The sequence below is a fragment of the Lepisosteus platostomus genome, chromosome 7 (assembly GCF_059453375.1).
Source record: "Lepisosteus platostomus isolate fLepPlt1 chromosome 7, fLepPlt1.hap1, whole genome shotgun sequence".
NCBI classification, from domain to species: domain Eukaryota; kingdom Metazoa; phylum Chordata; class Actinopteri; order Semionotiformes; family Lepisosteidae; genus Lepisosteus; species Lepisosteus platostomus.
Genome location: NC_142617.1, coordinates 30,226,867 through 30,248,046, shown reverse-complemented (window position 1 = coordinate 30,248,046; position 21,180 = coordinate 30,226,867). Strand labels below are relative to the sequence as shown.

The following is a 21,180-nucleotide window of genomic DNA, read 5'->3' as shown; positions in this document are numbered from 1 at the left end:
CTAGAAAGTTTGGTTCTGGAAAGGTGCAATTGCCTGTGCAAAAAGCAAGTTATTGAAAACTAAAAAAATATTTTTAAACCTTGTAATATAGCAACAACTTAACTTGAACTGTGATATGAGTATACAGAACTGAGACATAGCAAAAGAGGAAGTTTAAAGTGAAAAAAACAACATCTCTGTGACTAAAGTTTCCTAATGCTTTGTTTCTCAGAATCATGGGTTTATAAACTGAGACATGCTACGCTCCTTATTTTTAGCTCATATAAATCGAATCAGAGACAGTAGATTATTGTCCAGCTTTGACGGACATCCATTCTTTATAGCTGTGTCTGATGGATTAAGTAAGGAAAGCAAAAATGAGAGCTGTTTCATTTCACTAGAACGCAAATCATGTCTTGTGCTGAGGAGGTGCTTTTTGTTAATTCAGTCGTACACAGATCTTTGTTAAGATTACACACATTCAGCTCCACATGGATTAAAAGAGATTGAACAGAAACCAGGCCAAGTAAGTTACTTCTACAGAATCTATTTTCCTTTTGGTATGTAATGCATTTGAGAATGCTAGGACGTCACTGTAAACTATAACAGTGTAACTGTTACTGTAAGTGGTGTTAATTTGTACGTGTGGATTTGTTTGCTCTCAAATGTTTGAAGGGGAAGATTTGTCTTTGTTAAAAAAAATCTCTTCATTATTCATGCAAGTCAGATCATTTGGTAATGGTTTAATCTGATGAGTCCTTTATATTAGTATGTTTATTTAAGATTGGTCACTAAAGTACTAGGTGATGGATGAAAACATATCATTTGGTGCTATAGTAATTGATTCTCAAAATTAGCAAATTAAATCAAGTGTAAGGGTAGGACTAGAGACTAATAAATTACAATATATTCCTTATGGTTTCTGAATTTGTATTTACAGTAACAAGAAATATATCAGTAATGATTTTAAACAGTATGGATCTTCTTCTTATGTTATATAAAATGGCTTTTTAAAAAGTGCATTGCAAAATGCTTCTGAATAAAATGACTGTGTTGTTGTCTGGTATTAAACAATAGCACTTCTGTTTTACCAATGGCCTTATAAGGAAAATACCGTACTTTCTATTTTGTTGCTATCTGGCATTTAAGGATGTTGGCTTTTATATTTTTGTGCATATTTGGCCAGATGGTCAATTACATATTTGCTTATTTTAAACAATGCAGCACTTGTTCCTAAAACATAAATGTTTTCATCTACTGTAGCTGCTTTGCACCTGTGGCTCATAGTTTTAAAATCAGTTAAGTTGTTTTCATTCTTCTCTTGAAACCACAACTGTTCTTTGTTTTTGCTGTGCACGATCAGGTGTATCGCTTAAATTCAGCTAAATCTATTTCTACAGGGGTAGCCTGATATTTTCCTGGCTCTTTATTTCCCTGAGGAAATTTGAATTTCAAATGCATGCATTTGTAAACTTCCCAGGACATCAGCTGTCTAAGATGTTGGCAATTAATGGCTTTAAAGAGATTTCACTGACAGTCTCGCCAATGCTTGCCACCATTAATGCCCAAGGTGGGCATAGACAGAAAGTTAATTAGCTTGGGCTATGGCTAGCTTGCTGCATTCTTCCACATGTCATGAATTTAACAACCTCAAGCATCTGGGTGATTTGTGGTAGAATACCATCTGGTTTTCCCCAGTGACATTTATTTAGTTTCTGGAATAAAAAACAATAATAATTTGAATCTTTCTTATTGACATCCCATCCTTCCTTGTGCCCATTGCTTGCATTGTTAGCCTCCAGCTCCTTCACGACTCTGTACTGGATAAAGCAGTTTAGAAAATGGATGGATGAATCTTCCTTTCACACTTGAGAGTTCCGGTCTTCCAAACTGAAACTAATGTTTCTAATGTCTAAACTAGTGTCACAATAGTCACATTTTAGTCACAATAGTCACAATAGTCACATTTACTTTATACAACCAAACACCCTATGCATTGTTGTTACCACTATGAACACCAACAGACACCTTACAAGACTATTGTGACGCATTTTCAGTGTTGGATTCCAGCATATTCATTGCTAAGACATTTCATTGCCAGCAACTACTGCTGCATGCCGTATTGTTGTGCATTTGATAAATAAACTTTGACTTGACTTGATATTACAGTAGATTGCCTGATTAAGAAAATAGCACCAGAATCAATAATAAATCTCATTTAGTTTAATTTATTTTCAACAATGATATTTTAGATACTGCAGTTATAACTTTATAATTATTTAGTTCTAGAGTGTTTGCTACTGTACTGTATGTCCAGGTTTTCTAGCCTCAAAACCCAAAAATGTTTCCAGATATCACTGTATTGTATAGATATCATTAAAGCAGTCTTACTTTTAAGAAGCCTAGGTTTGGCTGCCGTTGTTGTTGCTCAGGACAAAGTTTTAGAAGGGAATGTTATCTCAGTCAGTTGGTTGATTCATAGGATGACCACCACCATGAATTTTAGGAGGTACATCAGATGAAAGAAGTTTGATAAAAGAAAATTAGAAATTAGAGAACATAAATGTACTACTCATTAATGGAATGCAAAACTTGAAATTGTAAGAACACTTAGTTAGTTAGTAGTTTATTAGTTTGTCCTTTTTATGTAATATTGTACTATTTACTTTAACATTGCACTATTTTACCTTCATGGGTTTTTCAGAAATCATTTCCATAAATGGCCAGTAGGGGCCAGTGTGATGCTATTCCTGCAGCAAATCCCAGTCACTGCAGTCTGGCAAGAGTGTTCAGTCTCTCCCAGACTCTGCAGATATTTTATACCGCACTGTGCAGGGATCTCCTTGCACATCCTGCGAATAATGATCTCAAACTACACTGCAGCCTTGTCATCGCATTCTCACAAAGCCTGTGCACATCACACCCTTTCCAGTGTGCTGAATTTTAATTTTATCATGCTCAGAAGATGGCTCTTGTGCTGCACTTTCTATCTGCAAGTCCTTTTTTTCTTCCCAAATAGACACCTTCAAATTCAGTCTGCCTTTATGGGATAAAAACAATTTAAAGATGAAGACATCCATAAACTTCAGACGTGTTGGATTCCAGCATATTCATATTTTCTACTTCTAAAAATAATGGTGTAATATATTTTAAAAACAAGTGATGGATGTGGTTTAAATGTACTGATTTATTAAAAATATAATGACTTAATTTCTCAGATTCAACTATGAACAGCCTTTCTGTGCTAAAGGGTCTTTATAAGGTTACCTGTTGGTTTGTTTACAAAGCTTTTCTGACAAGACACAATTCTGTCATTTAAAGTTGAACTGGATAGTGAAAGATACTTTATTTTCCCTGAAGGAAGAATAATAATATATTATTCACTTATGTGTGTTATAGTGTTTTCACATTTCTTACTGGGGTTATACCAATTTATTGCAATGATTTACTGTAATTTTTACATGCCTTCACTGTATTTGACTATGCTTGACCTTTAGCAAACCATGACTTACAATTGTGAACATTTCTTAGAAATATTCATTATTACTGCATTTATCATGGTATTCCCATGCATGCATTAAAGCACAGGAAAGGTATGTTAACATCATGGGAACCAATATAAACATCCATCCATTTCTAACTGCTTTATTCAATCTAGGGATTTTTCCCAGAATCCACTTAACCTACCGCTGTATCTTTTGGGTTTGGGATACTATACTGTAGTGAGAACATATAACTTCCACATAGGTAGGCCACAGGAATTGAACCCTGGGTCCCAGAACTAAAAGACAGTATTGCTGGCTACTGCACCACCATGCCACCCCATTGTAAACATATGGTTAACTCATTATGACAAAGATTCATAATGGTAAACTCCAAGCTGACAAAACAAGGCATACTCCTAGTGAGTAATCTCACTCTGAGCACTCTGGTCCTTATTTAATAAAGACGCCAATGTGTGTGGTCTATGTCATGTAGATCTTTATGTTGACACTACATAAGGTGTAATGTGTTTTGGTTATGCCCCACAGTGTCTGGAAAATAGGTTTTGACATCTTACGGTTGCCTCAGCAAGGTATTGCTGTAAGATGAAATTGGAATTGAAGAAGTTTCTGGAAGCTTCCTTTCTGAAATCAGCACACAAGCAGAGACTATTGTCATGCACATGAATATATAACATCTTTATCAACTCAGACCTTTAAAACAGGCTTTTCAGCTATAGTTTTTTTTTACTCAAACTAACATGCTTGGACATATTTTTCATTGCTTGTGAGTAATAACTGATCATGGTAGCACAAAAGTGAATAAATTCTGGTGGGTTAAGTGGCCGTGCAGTACATATTTTTTTATATTCACACATGCTAGTCAATAATGACATCAGTGATAAAATGACAACATTTCTACAACTAAAGATAGAATTATAGTTTTTAATGTTTAATTAGATGTTTATTTTAACATTTTACTCTGTATTTTAGTTTTATTTTTATTATGTGTTTTGTTATTATATTTTATAGAGCTGTTGTGTTTTTTTGAAAATTGTCAATAAATATATACAGTACTTATCAATTTTAAAACAACAAACATGTTTTAAAGCTAGTCTTAAAGGAATCTGAAAAAGAAATTGCCAGGTATCAAAGCTATTCACTGAACAGCAGACTTTACTTCTGTGCTTTAGTTAGTTTCTTGCTAATGCCCTAATTGTTTAAGCCAGAGCTCTAAAAATACCCTGTAGAGCTTTCTTGGGGTCATGGATCCCTGTATCTGTAGCAAACTCTTCCTCATTGCTCTCTTCCCCATTATTACAGTCATTTTAATTACTGCTCATTGCATCCATTTCCTCTCTTCCTTTCTCCTTAAGTCACAAGTACAAATACAGCTGTATGTCTGTAATTAGCTCTTGTAACAATTATTAAAACCCTTTCATTCTCATCTCTGGCATAGTACACTATGGTGACACACACTTATTTAGTTCATTTATTTGTACTTATCACGGATCATTTGTTTAACTTTCACCTTTATTTAAGTAGACATTGTATTTCTGGCTGCATAAAACAATGGGCTAAACCTATTCCTTTTATGTATTTAATAATAAATGCTAACAGATATAGCAAGTATCATAGAAAAACTGCTAAATGGTGTGGTGGAAGTTCCTTTGTTGACATACAGTACAAAGCACTGGATCTTAGCTTCATTTTATCTGACCAAATAAAGTGCTGCCTTTGACTTACACTCTGAGGCAAAAGGACATTCCAGCATTTCCAGTATTCACCTGAAAAGTTCTCAAGCTCTCCTTGGAAATCCTTCCCAATTCCCAAATTGGCATTAGTGCCATTATAACTCCAACCTTATCTCTTTGAGCTGGAATTTTCATTGTCATGATGTGTCTTGAAGTCAGTTCTTTTCCAAAGATTCTATATACTGAATGTAAACACATTCATCCATTTTCCAAACGCCTTTATCTAGTGCAGGGTCTTGAGGGAACAGGAGCCCAAACTGACAACAGTATGCACCCTGAATAGGACACAAGTCCATCTCAAGTCACACACAGACACAAATGCGCACACACCCACACCATAACCATTTTTTCCAGAAGCCAATTAATCGACAGTACCTGAATATTTCTGGACTATGGCAAGAAATCAGAGCACCCAAAGGAAACACATGCAAACACAAGGAGAACATATGAGCTCCCCAGGAATTGAACCTCCGGTGCTGCAAGGTAGTAATGCTATCCACTGCAGCACCATGCCACCCTACTGTGTAAATATACTAAATAAATATGTAATCAGTTGTAAATCTCTGTCCTGTTATAGCTTACATGACATAACCCATGACCTGGCACAAATATAACTCTAAACATCTTGAAGTAGACTATTCCAAAAGTTATTTACTTTAGATTTTTCATCTTTTTGTCTTTCATCTTTTCGATTGTCATTCACTACGTCTGAAGACATCCAAATATCTGATAAAAAAATACCTACAGGAACAAGGCAGTAATGAAAACTAAACAAGTAGTATATGTGACCTGGATACAGTTTGATTTTTAACACCAAGGGAAGATAGATAAGATAAAATCAGAGTCTTAAACCTGTTGACTTGGTTGCATGATTGTGTGTGAACTTGGCTACAATAAGCACCTTTGAAAAAGACACTGAGGATGTCAGATTGAGAAGCGCTTGGACATATTTTTCCTGCTAATGGCTCAGGTGTCCTAAAGTGTGACTAATGGCACATAATAGTTCTGCACTGTACTATGTGAGCCAGCAAGCCCCTTCCAGGCAGACAGAGATGATGTGTGAATAGACTGCGGCAGTAGAAGCAACGCAGAAGCTGAATGGATAACACAGAGGCAGAGCGGTCATACTTCCTCAGACAATTCTTCTATGTGTCAAAGTGGGAGAATTTTGCATTTGTCATGGTAAAAATCAATGATTTTGTTGTTTTTGTTGCTTTTGTGAGAATGTGGTTTCTGGTGAAGCAAGCATCATGGTGGTTGTGCTGAGTGCCTGCACATAAGTTCAGAACAAACCAGAGCGTAGAGGCTGCATTCCATATTACCATCTAATTTGCTGGTCTCAGCATTATTTATGATGCACCATTCAATACAGCACTTTAAAAGAACCTGAGCATGTGTCTAGTTTTAATAACCTACAGGCTAGCATTTTTTATTAATTTAGAAATATATGAAAAGTAAATTATGTGAAGGATCATTGATTATTTATTGACTTCTTCACTTCATCAGCTGTTTGTTTGTTTATGTATGTGGTTTGTTTCTTTTCCTTTATAAAGAGTATAAAATATATTATTCTTTTGCTGGAGGCTTGAGAAATAGCCTAGTTCATACCAGGCAAATTGGTTAAACTAAGAAGGGCCACTGACAGGAATCAGGATAGATAAAAAGAGTTTGTAAGACTGTGTGATCCATCTTTGTGTGTCTTCCTGTTTAAATTCCTTGTGAGAATTATCTTAAACTAAATATGAGACAGGTGCATGTATAGGTCTTAACTGTAAAGAGGACAAGCCATAAAAAGATGTTGTTAAACAATCAAGCCAGGGACAACTGAAATAGAAATGTATTATTCTTGTATTTTAAATTTTGAGGCTGAAAACAAGGACAATAACTTTTAGAAAGGCATGCAATCTGTTCTGTTTGCCAATTATTTTTAACAATTATTTTTCTTAGTTTACAGTAGACTTTTTTAGAGTTGAAGCCATAAGCTTCTCCTGCTTTTATCTCTTATGAGACCTCCAACAGTAGCCTTTAGGTGCTGCAGGTTTGGTCAAAAGGTTTAGGTGCTGTGCTCTGATGTTTCCTCACCACAATCAAACATATAGTACAGGCCATGTTTTCTGTGTACATGCTACTGAATCATGTATACTATTGTTTTATGCATTTACAAATAAAAGCTAGCTCTATACTGAAAAGTGGAAAGAAATTAAACACAGCTGTTTGTTCTAAATACTATATACTGTATGTTGCCTTGATACATACAGTACAATCCCTTTCTGCACCCAATGAGATATCAGAAATCCAACTTTTTGTCTGGTCTTATTTGGTTCTTTTTTAAATAGACAATGTGATACTGTGCAGCATGTAGTTTTGAGTCCAGTGGCTTTCCCTGCACCCTAACAGTGCCTCTGTCTGAGCGAAGATGTACACCTTCCTAAAGCAATTCCCTTTTGGGGCAAAAGGAAAAATTGTAAGCCTTTGTTTGCAGTAAGAAAAAAAAAGAAACCAAAACTGCTGACAACATGTTCAACTTTAAATGCAAAAAAGCTGCCTTACTTTATGACAGAGTGAGTGCAGTCTAATAATACATAATGATAACCTCTCAAAAATCCACTGATGGAGAGAGAAAGTAAACCATTTAGGAAAATCATGAGGTAATTTCGGGACCATCTGGAATTGACATTTCTCTAAGGGATGTCACGCTGCAGTCCTGTGATGTCTCCTCACAAGAAGGGGTGGGCTAATGGGGGTAAAAAAAAAACAGGAACATGCACAAAGAGAAAAAAGGACAAGGGTTGTCCAAGAGCTTGTCAGATTCAGCTGGGTATCATGTGGAGATCATGTGTGATGCCAACAAAAGAAAGGGAGCTAGTGTAAGCCACGGTACATTATCCTGTAGAACTAATTCTCTAATAAGCTGTCTGGCTCCGTGCTGATTTCAGCTCATTTAGGACTGTGAGTATAGAGAGGGCTGCTTGGTGTGAGAAAGCAATATTTGGTCATTTTTCTATTTTACTTAATGACTAAATAATGATTTTGCAGGATGAACAGTATGAACAGCACACAAAACCAACTGGCAGTAAACTGAAATAAAAAGGACATCACCTCAGTGGTCTACCTAGACTTGAAGACCTTTGTGAAGATGTTAGCATAAATTTTAATAAATTTAATGTTTAACCATAAAATAAAACAACAATAATGTTTTAATACTATTTGCGGTTCTTAGGTCTATACTAAAGCTACATTTTTTTCCGTAGTTCCTTTGCAGAATTAAAATATATAGTTTAGAACTATCCATTCAACCATTTTGTAACCGCTTCTTGGATTCTGGGGGAGCCAGAGCTAACAATATGTAAGAAAGGGTACTCCCTGACACCCTGACACAAACATACACACACTCAACAAGGCTAATTTTCCCAGAAACCACCACATCCCAGTGGAAAAACACACAAAAACAGGGAGAACATACAAATCCATACAGACATCAGGTCCAGTATTGAATCCCTAGCAGTGCAAGGCAGCAATACTACTATGCCATTGTGGATGCTGCACATTAGTGGTGGTGGAGGGGAGTCCCCATTACCTGTAAAGCGCTTTGAGTGGAGTGTCCAGAAAAGCGCTATATAAGTGTAAGCAATTATTATTATAATTATTATTGTGCCAAATTTCAGACCTAGATAAACAAAACTCTATTTTCACTGTGCAAATGTCTAAAACTGTTCTGTAGCCAGTGGAATTGGAATATACAGCACATTTTAAACAGGAAAACACAAAACACTACACCTTCAAGCACTAGTTGTAATGGTAAGATAAGAGCTTGAAAGAGACAATAATTTTAAATTTAAAATACATTAATAATAATAATAATAATAATAATAAACTTTATTTTATATAGTGCCTTTAAAGGTGGCTTCTCAAAGCGCTTTACAGGATGACAATAACAATAAATAAGAAGACTACAACAATAAATAAGAAAATTTCACAAGACAGGACACAATTATAATTACAACAATAAACAATAACAATAGAGGAGACCGTGGAAGATGGTATTAAGAAGAGCAGAGGGGTGAAGAATGGAACCAGTTAAGTAAAGGCTTTTCTGAAGAAGAAGGTTTTGAGTCTGGATTTGAAGGAGTTTAGAGAAGGTGACTCTCTAATATCCTTGGGCAAAGAGTTCCAGAGCTTGGGGGCATAGCAGGAGAAGGCCCTGTCACCCATACAATCTAGACGGGCTTGGGGGACAGTAAGGAGGGCAGAATTTGAAGAGCGGAGGTTGCGAGGTGGGGAGTAGGGCGATAAAAGTTCAGACAGGTATTGAGGTGCCAAGCCATGTAAAGCCTTGTAGGTGAGCATGAGGATTTTAAAGTCTACGCGGAATTTGACCGGAAGCCAGTGCAAGGACTCAAGTATAGGAGTAATGTGAACACTTGCACTAGACCTGGTCAGGATTCTGGCTGCTGAATTTTGGACATACTGCAGCTTGTTCAGAGTAGATTTAGATACCCCAGGGAGTAGAGCATTGCAGTAGTCAATTCGAGAGAATACAAATATGTTGATCAGCTTTTCAGCCACAGTTAATGATAGCATAGGGCGTAGTCTTGCGATATTTCTAAGGTGAAAAAAAGATGTTTTGACAGTATGCTGTACATGTGGGTCGAATGTTAAGCCAGAATCGAATATAACCCCAAGGTTTTTCAATTTTGATTGAAGCTCAAGTACAGAGCCATCTACAGACAGGGTTACAGGACTGGCTTTACGAAGTTGATGGGGAGTACCAATAAGCATGACTTCAGTCTTGTCACAGTTAAGATGAAGGAAGTTTTGAGTCATCCAAATTTTTATGTCAGAGATGCAATTAGATAGAATAGAGACAGCCACATCAGTGTCGGGTTTGGTATGGATGTATATTTGAGTATCGTCAGCGTAAAAATGAAAGCTGAGCCCATGTGATCTTAAAAGCTGACCAAGTGGGAACATGTAAATGCTGAAGAGCAAGGGGCCCAGTATTGAGCCCTGGGGGACACCAGACTTGACAAGACCAATTTCAGACCTGTACCCATTGAGAGAGACAAAGTGACAGCGATCAGTGAGGTAAGACTTAAACCATTTGAGGGCAGTGTCAGAGACTCCAAACACAGTCTCGAGACGAGAAAGCAAGATGTTATGGTCAACAGTGTCAAAGGCAGCACTGAGATCAAGAAGGATGAGTATGGAAAGAGAACCAGAATCAGAAGCTATTAGGAGATCGTTGGTGACTTTGACTAGGGCGGTTTCTGTGCTGTGAAGTTGACGGAAGCCAGATTGGAGGGGTTCGAAAAGGTTGTTTGTCATGAGGTGGTTATGTAACTGAAGTGTGACAGCACGTTCTAGAATTTTAGAGAGAAAGGGTAAGTTGGAGATGGGGCGAAAGTTGTTAAGATTGTCGAGAGCCATGTTAGGCTTCTTTGGCACTGGGGTAATAGCAGCAGTTTTGAGGACCGTTGGTACAATGCCAGTGCTCAAGGATTCATGTATTATATTGAGGACAATGGGACAGAGAGAAGAGAAACAGGACTGGAATAAAGTGGTGGGAATGGGATCTAAAATAGATGTGGTGGGTTTCATGCGCGGAACTAGTTTGTTTAGGGATGCTGAGTCAAGAAGAGAGAAGCTGGAGAGACGGGAACCAGAGAAGTTGGATGAGGAGGGAGGAGGTGTGGAAATTATATCCGTAGTGGAGAGAATGTGATGCCGGATGTTGTCAATCTTAGAACTAAAGAAATCTAAGAATGTGTTGCAAAGTTGTGATGAGGCAGGTAATGTGGTGGGGCAGTTTGGCTTGAGCAGTCTGTTGATGGTGGAGAAAAGATGTCTGTGTGACAATCTGTGTGACATATTACAATATGTGATCACAGAAGCTTACAGAAGAAGAATGTTTAAGCATACTTTATGTTTTTAAAGACAATTGGATAGATAGTACACACTGTGTGAGCTGTGAACTCCGAATATGTGTACAATTCTTGCTTCTCAGCTTGTTATACTTGTAGCTCATCAGAAGGTGTCACTCTAAAACAGATGTGAAATCATAAAACTCACCAAATGTCTTTGTTTATCAATGCTGTAACACATTACCGAAATACAAAATAATGAGTCCGAATTTCAAAACACTCCTCACCAGTTATTGTGAAAGCACCACTTAAGGGTAGCAGCACATGTACAGTACACTTATTCCAAAAGTATTCACACCCTTGCACAGTTTTCACTTTTTGTTTCTTTAAAGCTTGCAGTCATGACACATTGATATAGCGATTAATATCTCTTACATGCACAACCTACTGGACACATTCAACACACAAAAGAAAAAGAAAGGTAATAGATATTTAATGTAAGAGAGAAATGGAAAATTATGATTGCATAAATGCTCTATCCCTTTGCTGTGTCAAACCTAAATTAATTTACTGTAGGTGACCAAAATTAACTTAATTAGCCACACAATTACTTGATTGCCCTCTGTCTGTGTGTAATAATAGCGGATATATACTGTATTAATAGTGGTAATAATAGTAGACAGTGAATATAAACACCTGTCCCAGTAAGGTTCCTTGGTTATGCAGTGAATGTCAAGCAAAGACTCAATCATGATGACTAAGGGGCTTTCAAAGTAGGTAAGAGATAAAGTCTTAGAAAAGCACAGAAAAGGAGAACAATACAAAAAATATCAGTTTCAGAATATCTCTGTGAGCATAGTCTACTCAATCATCAAAGAATGGAAGATGCTTTGTACCACCTAAATCATGCTGCCCTTCCAAACTGAGGACTCTTTGCTGAGATAGGTCAAGATTTGCATCAGTCATAAATATCCAGAACACCTCACAAAACTCTCTTGTAAGGCAGGGTGTTAAGAACAAAGTCAATACTAAAAATAAACCATGTTAATATGGAGCTTGCAACTGCCAAGAGTCCTGTTTGGTTCAGACCCAACACACACATTCTCCACTCAACACTATCCCTACAGTTCAGTATGGTGGTGGCAGCATCATGCTTTGGAGATGTTTGTCTCGGCAGGGACTGGAAAGCTTGTTACAGTAAGACTGAATAAAAAATTGACAGAGCAATGTGTAGGCAAATACTAGAGGAAAACCTGTTTCAGTTTGCTAAAGACTACAATCTGTGGTGAAAATGAACAATTCAGTAGTGGTTTAACAATAAGAAAGGTAATATCGTTTAGTAGCTCAGTCAAAGACCTGGCTTGAATCCTATTGAGATTCTGTGGAAAGACTTGAACACGGCTGTACAGTACATAAGCAATGTACTGTAAGAGCCTGAGGAAACCTGTAAAGAAGATTGGGCACATATTTCAGCCAGATATTCCATCCAATATTGTGATCACAGGTCTGCATAATTGTACATTAAACATATTTCAGTTTTTTTCTCTTTAGTTTTTTTTCTGAAATTGTCTTATCTTACCCTTAGATATCTTCAGATGGAGCTTTCAGGTTTTATTTAAAATATTAAGTTTAGAATGTGTATGCATCATTGTACAATTTTACAAAATGGGATTCCATAGGGATGGTCTGAATACATTTGAAAAGCACTGTCTCTTGTCAGTCTCAATTTTGAATGTTGAGATTAATTACACAAATGATAATTGTTTTTTTAATATTACTAAGGTTCAGGATTGTAAGAAAAATCGGTTCAGGGACGCCAAATATGTAATGTAGTGGCTCTCTGAAGGCACCAGTTCTGTAGGGTTTGGGCATTTACTGAGACAATTATTAATTGTAGCAGTAAATCACAAAGTTGATTCTTTTGATGGCTTTAGAGTCCAACCATGCGACATAACTCATCCAATCTTTGGGGATTCAGATCTCCTGCGGGCACAAAGAAACTGTTGCAGGCTTGTTGCTGTCCAATCCGCGCTCTCTGGCTAGGTGCCAGGCTGTGCTGTGCGGCTTGCGACGGTGCGCTGCAGATGCTCACTGGCCTGCTAGTTAGTGTTGGTTTTAACTAGCACAGTTTGTGCACAGGAGAAAAGATGACTGTGGGTCCCAGCAAGTCAGGAAGAGGACCGGTTCGTTCCTGATGAAGAGCTAGTTCTGAATAGTGATTCAGCTGTCCACAGTTCCGACCTGTTCACCAGGCCTGCTGCTGGTTACTCTCTAGCAACCTCCACTCTAGACTCTTAGAACAAAGGAAAGTTCTGGCACTCGGACACACTGGCCATTCCGTGGTTGTCCGGGCTGAGTCTCAGGATGGTCAGGAGGCGCGCTGCGAGAATGTCCTGCCCTTGGGAGCCTTCTGCTCCTGGGCCGTCCTGCCCTTGAATTCTCCTTTGAATTCCCTTTAGAATTGTCCACAGAATTCTCCTGAATCCCTTCTGAATCTTACTGAATCTTGTTGAATCTCTCAGGCTCTCTGTGTTGCCTGTTTTTACCTGGAGGAACTTCAGCTCGTTGATTGGCTGAAAGTTCCATGGGCATCAGAGTCCCACGTGGGTTACTCGGCCCTACCAGTCCCTGATTGGTTGATCAAGGTGAGATATGAGTCACTTACTCCTGACACTTAGGAATGCAGTCCAGATGTCCATCTGGCACTCCCTAGACAGATAGGCGCCAATGGATGACCATTGATCATGATAGCCAGGCTTAGCTAAGTGCATCCCCCTTTGGGAGCTGTCCTTATCAAACCTTAAATCAGCTTGCATGAATAGTTTCTCTGTGGCTGCACCACAGAGATGAACAGAGAAATGGGGCCTCATTTGGGAAGGCTCAGAACACTTAATTCTTTCTTATTAATAAGCCTCACCACTACAGGATGAAGATTGTAAAAAATGATAAATCAAGTTTAACATAAATTGTGTTATGTCTTTCAATTATTTAAAACGTTTAGTTGCAGAAAAAAAAACTTGAATAACTGTGTTTAACAATTAAATGTATTACAGTGATTGGTAGTGGGAAAGAACACTAGTGTAGCATGTGGTAGTTTTTGTGTATATAATTAAAAACAGAGGTGGATTTTCTCCATTGTTTTTTTTAAAGGAATCCCTTACCTAAGAATTGTTTTAAGATTGTAGATAAGATTGCTACAAAATGTGAAATATTTATGTGCATTTTATAAGACATGTCTGGAAAATTTATTTAAACAACCCAGAAGGTTTGCATTTTTTTAATGACGTCTGATTATATGTTGTGTTGACAAAAATAGGAAACAGTGGCAGAAAGTCAACATGGTGGCTAAAATTACTGATTCACTTACTTTTAAAATATACGACCATTCTGGTTAGAGATTTCTTGGTGGTAGCCAAAAGAGAGATGATTCCACGTCTTGTATGATGCTAGTTTGCTTTTCTTCCAAAGAAGTCTGCATTTCATTATTTTAGAAAAAAGGCATGTTTAAGGGAAAAGTAGGATGGATAAAATACAATAAACCTTTTCCCCTGACATTTCTTAGAATTTACCATCTTAATGTAATATTAACCATAACATTGCTGCTAATGAGGAGTCACAAATACCTGGTAAATATTTGTAAATGACACCTTTTTGGTATACTTGTGTAAAAACACAGGTTTCTTCATACCCTGCTAAAACAAATGTAATCTTACCATACTTGTCTGATCACTGTATTCTTTTATCATATGGAAGTTAATGAAAACTATATATACTGTACATGGAAACATGGAAAACATGTTTACTATATAAACATGAAAAAATGAACATATCAGCCTTAATGTCTATTTCCTTTTGCATGTAAAAATTAATAACAGATTGTAGGAGAATGAAGTAGTAATACTTATTCATTCAAGAATACACTGAATTCCTGACCTTTTCCTTTATTCTCCTCTTATCACAGAATGTTTTTTTACCCATTCAAAAGTGACATTTCTGTTAGAAGTTGTTATTGTACTAGTAAGTTTGGTATGACAAAAGCAGCTCTTTCTCAACATGCCATCCCAACCATTTTTGTCCACATAGGTCAATAAATACATACTGTAGGTGTTCTTGGATTTATGCTGTGATTGTCTACTACTGCATTAAAACTTTGTTTTATATACTGAAGATAGTCAACAAAGTGTTTTGAAAAATGTATAATGGATCTTACAAGACTTGTTTCTCCTGTGTTGAATATTCACCCTTCTGATTACATATTCTTTACAGCTTATTATATAAGATATAAGTATACAATTTCTAACAAACATACAGTGTCCTTGGTGTCCTAATAATAAACTAATTAAAATCCTGAGCTGCAGTCTAGAAGTTGGAAAGACATTTTTTGTTTGTGGTCATAGTGTTTCATACATGTTCAGCAGCTTTGAAGGGACACCAAACTAATTGGTTATGTGGTAGCTTAGGCTAGCTAATTTGGTGTTTGGGAAAAAACCCAGAAATGAAAACCAGTAATTTTTTCTCATGTGAAAGCTAATTAAACACTGTGGCCAAGAACATTGAGTAATAATGGATTGTATATGCCCAAGCCTTAAATTATAATGTCCTTATCATTTTTCCTGTTGGAAAGGCATCCTGCAGTTCTATTAATAGTGGCTTCCACCATTATTCACCACAATGAAACTGTTAATATATGATATTAATTAATCCAATGCTATAAGAACAGACTATTAGACTCCATTACAGTATTATACTAGGGTGACCATATTTTGGTTCTAAAAAAGAGGACTGGGGGGGATAATCGACACTGGACACATGCCTCCAAAGTAATGAATCTTTATTACGTTTTCTAATTAAAAAAATCAATTTAAACTCTCTAGTTTTTACTTAACTTCTTAGTAAACTTTTAAATAGTTGTAGGTTTTGCTATTTCTCTTCTATAATGGCAAACAAGGAAAAAAATAAATATAGCCCTATTTTAAAGGTTTTTTTTTTTCATTTTAACACAACAAAAGTCTTAACATCTGAGGAAAAAATTAAGACATCATAACTTAGGAGAAGTCCTCATTGGTTGCAAAAATGATCAATTTTAATGGAACATTTTGAAACATAATGAAACAAGTTAAACATTTGTATTTCTCATGGCCATAAAAACAGCCACACACACACAAAACCCTTTTCAAGCGACACCGTGTACATTGCGTGTAACTTCAAAACATCTACCGGTAATGCATGTAACGAATGAAAATATATAGGCCTATGTTTGTTTACACAGTCTGAGTAATGAACAAAACAAAATCCTCGACAATTTTTGGAATTGTATAAATCGACCGATATTTTAGGTCTAGGAAAAATAGGATGTCTGGTCACCCTAATTATACTGTAGTATGTCAGAGAAAGACATGTAATTCCTGTTTTAGAAGTGTAATATTTATATCAGAAATTTGGAATTGCCAATTGCTTCCTAATCCAACTGTCTACTGCACAGCTGTGATTACATTGGAAAAAAAGCTACCATTTTCATTAATGTGTTTCATATAATTACTATATTTTTGTTATGTAAACTGTTACGTCCCAGTGTGTGTTCTGTGTGTGTTTTTTCTGTTATGTCCACACTGCTGACCCTTGAGTGTTCTCCCTCCCCCATTGGCCCACCATCACACCACTGTTTCAGTTGATGTCATCATCAATTAGCTCTCAGCCAATCAGAACACATCTTATTCAGCATATAACATGGAGGTTTTCAGCAAGGAGAGGCCTTTCATTTGACTTCGGTCCCGTTTGGTTCTGGTTATCGCTTCTGGTTATCGCTTCTGGTTATCGCTTCTGGTTATCGCTTCTGGTTATCGCTTCTGGTTATCGCTTCTGGTTATCGCTTCTGGTTATCGGTTTGGTTTGGTTTGCATCGTGTGTGTGTATTTTCGTATAGCTTCAGCTTTGTTGTTTTGTTGGTTTTCTGTTAGTTTCTTTGTACTTTCGTTTGTTTGTGTGTTTATCCTTGTTTTGCCATTTCCTGAACTTGCATGTTCAACCTTTGTGTTCTTTTGTACCCTGTTCCTGTTGATTACTCTTGTTTTCCCTTATTTGTATTCCTGGTTCACTTGTGTTTTTGTGTGAACTTTTGTATATAAGGTTAGTTTAGGTTGTTGGGCACACTTTACACACTTAGGTGACTTTGTATTAGTAATACTAGTTAGTACGGGTGACTGCCATTTGTCTTGTATGGTTTTGGGTAGTCGGTGGAGGTTAGTTAGGGTGTTGAAGACGCCAAAGACTGTGTGTTTCAGGTTTTCTTTTGCAGTCAGGTTAGCTTTCCCTCACCTTCCTATCCAGCTCCATTTTGTTTGTTATTGTCTTTTCTTTGGTACCACTTTAGTTCCTTACCCTTGTTATCACGCTTCCTAGTCCCTCACCAAAACCCACCTGCTTCCGAAAGAATTATCCTAAATGTTACACCCCGATACCCCTAGACATTTGGGGTCGTAACATAAACAAAGCAATGATACTAGACCAATCTAATCTTTCATTTAATATGAAATATCAAAGGTCGTTGCTTTTGTCACATAACACAGATATAGATTAATGAAGAGGGTATCTGAATTCACAATCAGATGAGACTGTGCCTTTTTGTGAAATAAGAATACTTTCCAGCTTCAACTTTGCACTTTGTAAGATAATTACAGTAGATCCCAATTGTAGGTCTCTATGAAAGATTAACATACAGTACATCATATTACATAAGCCATTTAGATTTTGTGTTTTCAGCAAGACAGCTTCTTTAAACAATTAAAGTTATGGCAATTTAATGTCACTTGCATATGGTAATAAATGCTTTTAAACCAAACCAAACCATAACTAAATCTATACAGATTTCTTTAAAATAATTCCCAACCCAAGACTGGGAAATATTGTATTCAGACTGCAATCCCAAGAAAAAAAATATTTGTTATGAGTATAGAGACAATGAAGCTCACCGTTTCCAAACCACTGTTTGTGGTTACACATGTATTATATTAGATATTGGCACTGCATAGGTGAATGTTGCTTTTTCATCTCCTGCTCTTGCAGTTATACGCCTTGGCTTTTTATATTATGTCCAATGGTTCTTAAGAACACCTGGTCTTTGTCAGCTTCTGCTGTCAATTGGTGAGATTCAAGTTTCACACTCTCTTGCGGGGCAAAGTTTAATCTCAGTTTGGTGAAAGTCATTTGCATTAAGCGCCTTGGGGCAACCTTGTGAAAGGTGCTATATAAAAATAAATTGAATTGAACTGAATTGAAAGTAGAATACAGCACATGGAATGAAACAACCTGTGAGAAATTACAGAGGAGTACAGTATGTAATTTCTATTAGAATGTTGGGGGAACTGATAATGCTTTGCAAATCGTAAAGACAAAATTGACAACAATTACTGTATGTTAACCGGAGAGTTTTATCTAGTCTGAACCAAGATGCTTCATAATGAGCTATTTCATTAACTTCTATTTATCCCTCTTCAGTTTGTTCTCTGGCAGTATTTTTCACCAATATGTTGTTGTTTTAAATACCACAAGTTTGTGTTTTGGCCAAGGCCAGAGCAATCAAATGCCATATTGTGGTAAACTCTAAACACTTTATAGTAAATTGCAGACTAAACAGCATTATGCGTTTGATTTATCTTGTTTGCTATGGGAATATAATAAGATGTTACCATAAAAATAGTGAACAGAAAATTATACTGTGGTGGACACCCTGTGACATATGGTAGAGAGACAATCTGGGCAGAAGTGGCTAAATCTGGAAGGGAGAAAAGGGCAACTGATCAATGAGCTGGGCATTTGCCTGTTAGTCTCTGGGTGCCCCCTCTCAGAGGCCTTTAAGGCAAGCAGTACAGCATTCATGCCAGATTGTCTCTGGACATTAGACTGTTTAACTTGCATTTGAGTCCTCAGTTCAGTTTGTTGCTTAGCCCTCTCTGAAAATAGATAAAGACATTAAAGTTCAGGTCTCTGATTAATGGTGTGTTGGTTAATGGTAAGTTTTTCAAATACCTCACACTACAATCCCGTCATTTTTCCACACAGTGTTGGAACTGGAGGGAATTAATTCATACAGTATATCACCCTTAGCTCAATGGATCCCTCACATCTAGAATCACATTGTGATCCTAACACTTCAACACTCAGTTACTTTCATGGATGTAATCCATGAATCAATTAGCTGCTAGTAACTAAATTCACAAAGTGGGCCAAATGGTCTTCTTGTACATGTAACATTTCTTATGTTCATAAACAGATTTTGTGATGTATAAGATTATGGAAAAGACATACAGTATAATTCTGAGTAAATATAATGAGAGATGAAAAATAAATGAATGGTACCTAATTTAGACAATGTATTGTACAGTATGACTTTTGATGGTGGCTCAAAAATACACGAGAATATAATCTCAGCCCATGTCAGAATGATACCAGAGTTCATAATCTTGTTTTGGAACATAACACAAGAAAATGCAGTTCTTCAATTGTTTATTTAGTGCTAAAATTAAGCTGTAGAAGTAAAAACAACAGTTGGGCAGTTTAGTTGTTGTACAGTATTTAACATTTCAAAGACTATCTCTATAACACATTTCTTCCTTAACCCAGTCTTGGAGTGTCCAAGTCCAGCAGAGCTTATACAGTAGGTTAGGGTTAATGTAAGGGTTAGGGTTTGGTTTACTACTTAAATCATAAATTCAGAATAATTTAACTGTGATTAGCTAAACCGGTTACTTGTTGTATGAAATAATTCAAAATAAACTCCATTCAGACATGAACAATCAGAATGCTTTTCAGTCTTTCCTGTTACTTTCTTAATACTTGCTTAATTGATTAAAAACTTCCAAGTTTTTCTAATTATTTAAAAATCTGGTGATCTGGAGACTTCTAATATTTGATGGACTTGGACAAGAACTTGTACTTGAGGAAGACATCTTCTGTGGCTCAGCAACCAGAAACAAAGGATTATTTTTTCTAGATTGGCATTGTAGCATTATATAGCTGTTTTAGACTGTACAAATACAGTACAGTATCTTACAATGATAAATTAGTTTTTGAACTGCAGTCTGGTATATTTCAAGTTTGATTATTTTATCTTAGATGAGCACTCTTTTCTCTTTGCTCAAAACAAATTGACCCACTGCCATGCTGTGGTATGCTGGAGCAAAACCAAAGACAATTTTGCTGTATGTATTGAGTTCATGATAAAACAGCACTGTGTAATTTACTCTTATGCAATTTTTAGAAAAGCATGGCAATGATTGTCTCAATGGCCTCTTTTTTTGGACTCTAGATCAAACCAAATGACAATACAATATTCTTTACAGCCTCTAGGCCACCAATTAAGGAACGCTACTGTTTTTAACAATAGTTAACAACACACTCTTAGTTTGGGTTCAAGGCACCATTTAACTTGAATCACTATTTCATTTCTCTACCTGATGGGTTGTGTAGTGGGGCTGCTGCCCAGGTGTGGTGGAACTTAAATGAGGGAAGAAGTGGTATCATCCTATTTGTGAGACATTTTGGGGTCTTTTGGGATGAAAAGCACTATATAAATGCAGCTGCTATTATTGTTATTTTTATTTTTACGAACACAAATCTTTATAAACTAAATTGCTCAAGTGGAAAAATAAATCATTTGTGTCAAAAAAAATATTTCTCAAGAGGATGTACCATAGCATACACTAAAAGGTACTGAAAGATAAAGAAACAAAGAAAGTAGTTCATTTGGGGATCAGTTTTATAGCTTGTACTGATAGTTAATTAGGTGAAAATAAACACAGGCTTAAGATAATAAATTGCCCTTTTACCCTTAATGCAGTTAAACATTTCCTATACAGCCAACCAAACCACAAACCTTGCCTGCTGTCACCATGAAAACAAGGCATATGCCACTTTAGTTTGGGGGACATTAACATATTGTAGTGGGGTTTAACAGACATTTATCCTTCTGTTCCAGTGGTGAAATGCCAATATCCAAGTTTAATGAAATTTAATATCAACCATACAGCATATTATTGTTGTTACCTGTTTTTGTGTCTGGAAATCTAAGTCTCTCAAAAAAATAAAAGACAGTAATACACAATTCTC

General features: G+C 36.5%; 1 protein-coding gene across 4 annotated transcripts in view; it reads left to right on the top strand.

Annotated features, from left to right (window-relative positions):
* Positions 1–222: 222 nt before the first annotated feature.
* The window catches only part of nav1a (neuron navigator 1a), a 257,779-nt gene continuing 236,821 nt past the window's right edge, over positions 223–21,180 (top strand). For all 4 annotated transcript variants that reach the window (XM_088639806.1, XM_088639807.1, XM_088639804.1 and 1 more), the window contains exon 1: positions 223–505. The gene's annotated coding sequence lies outside the window, so the exon portion shown is untranslated. The remainder of the gene's footprint in view (positions 506–21,180) is intronic.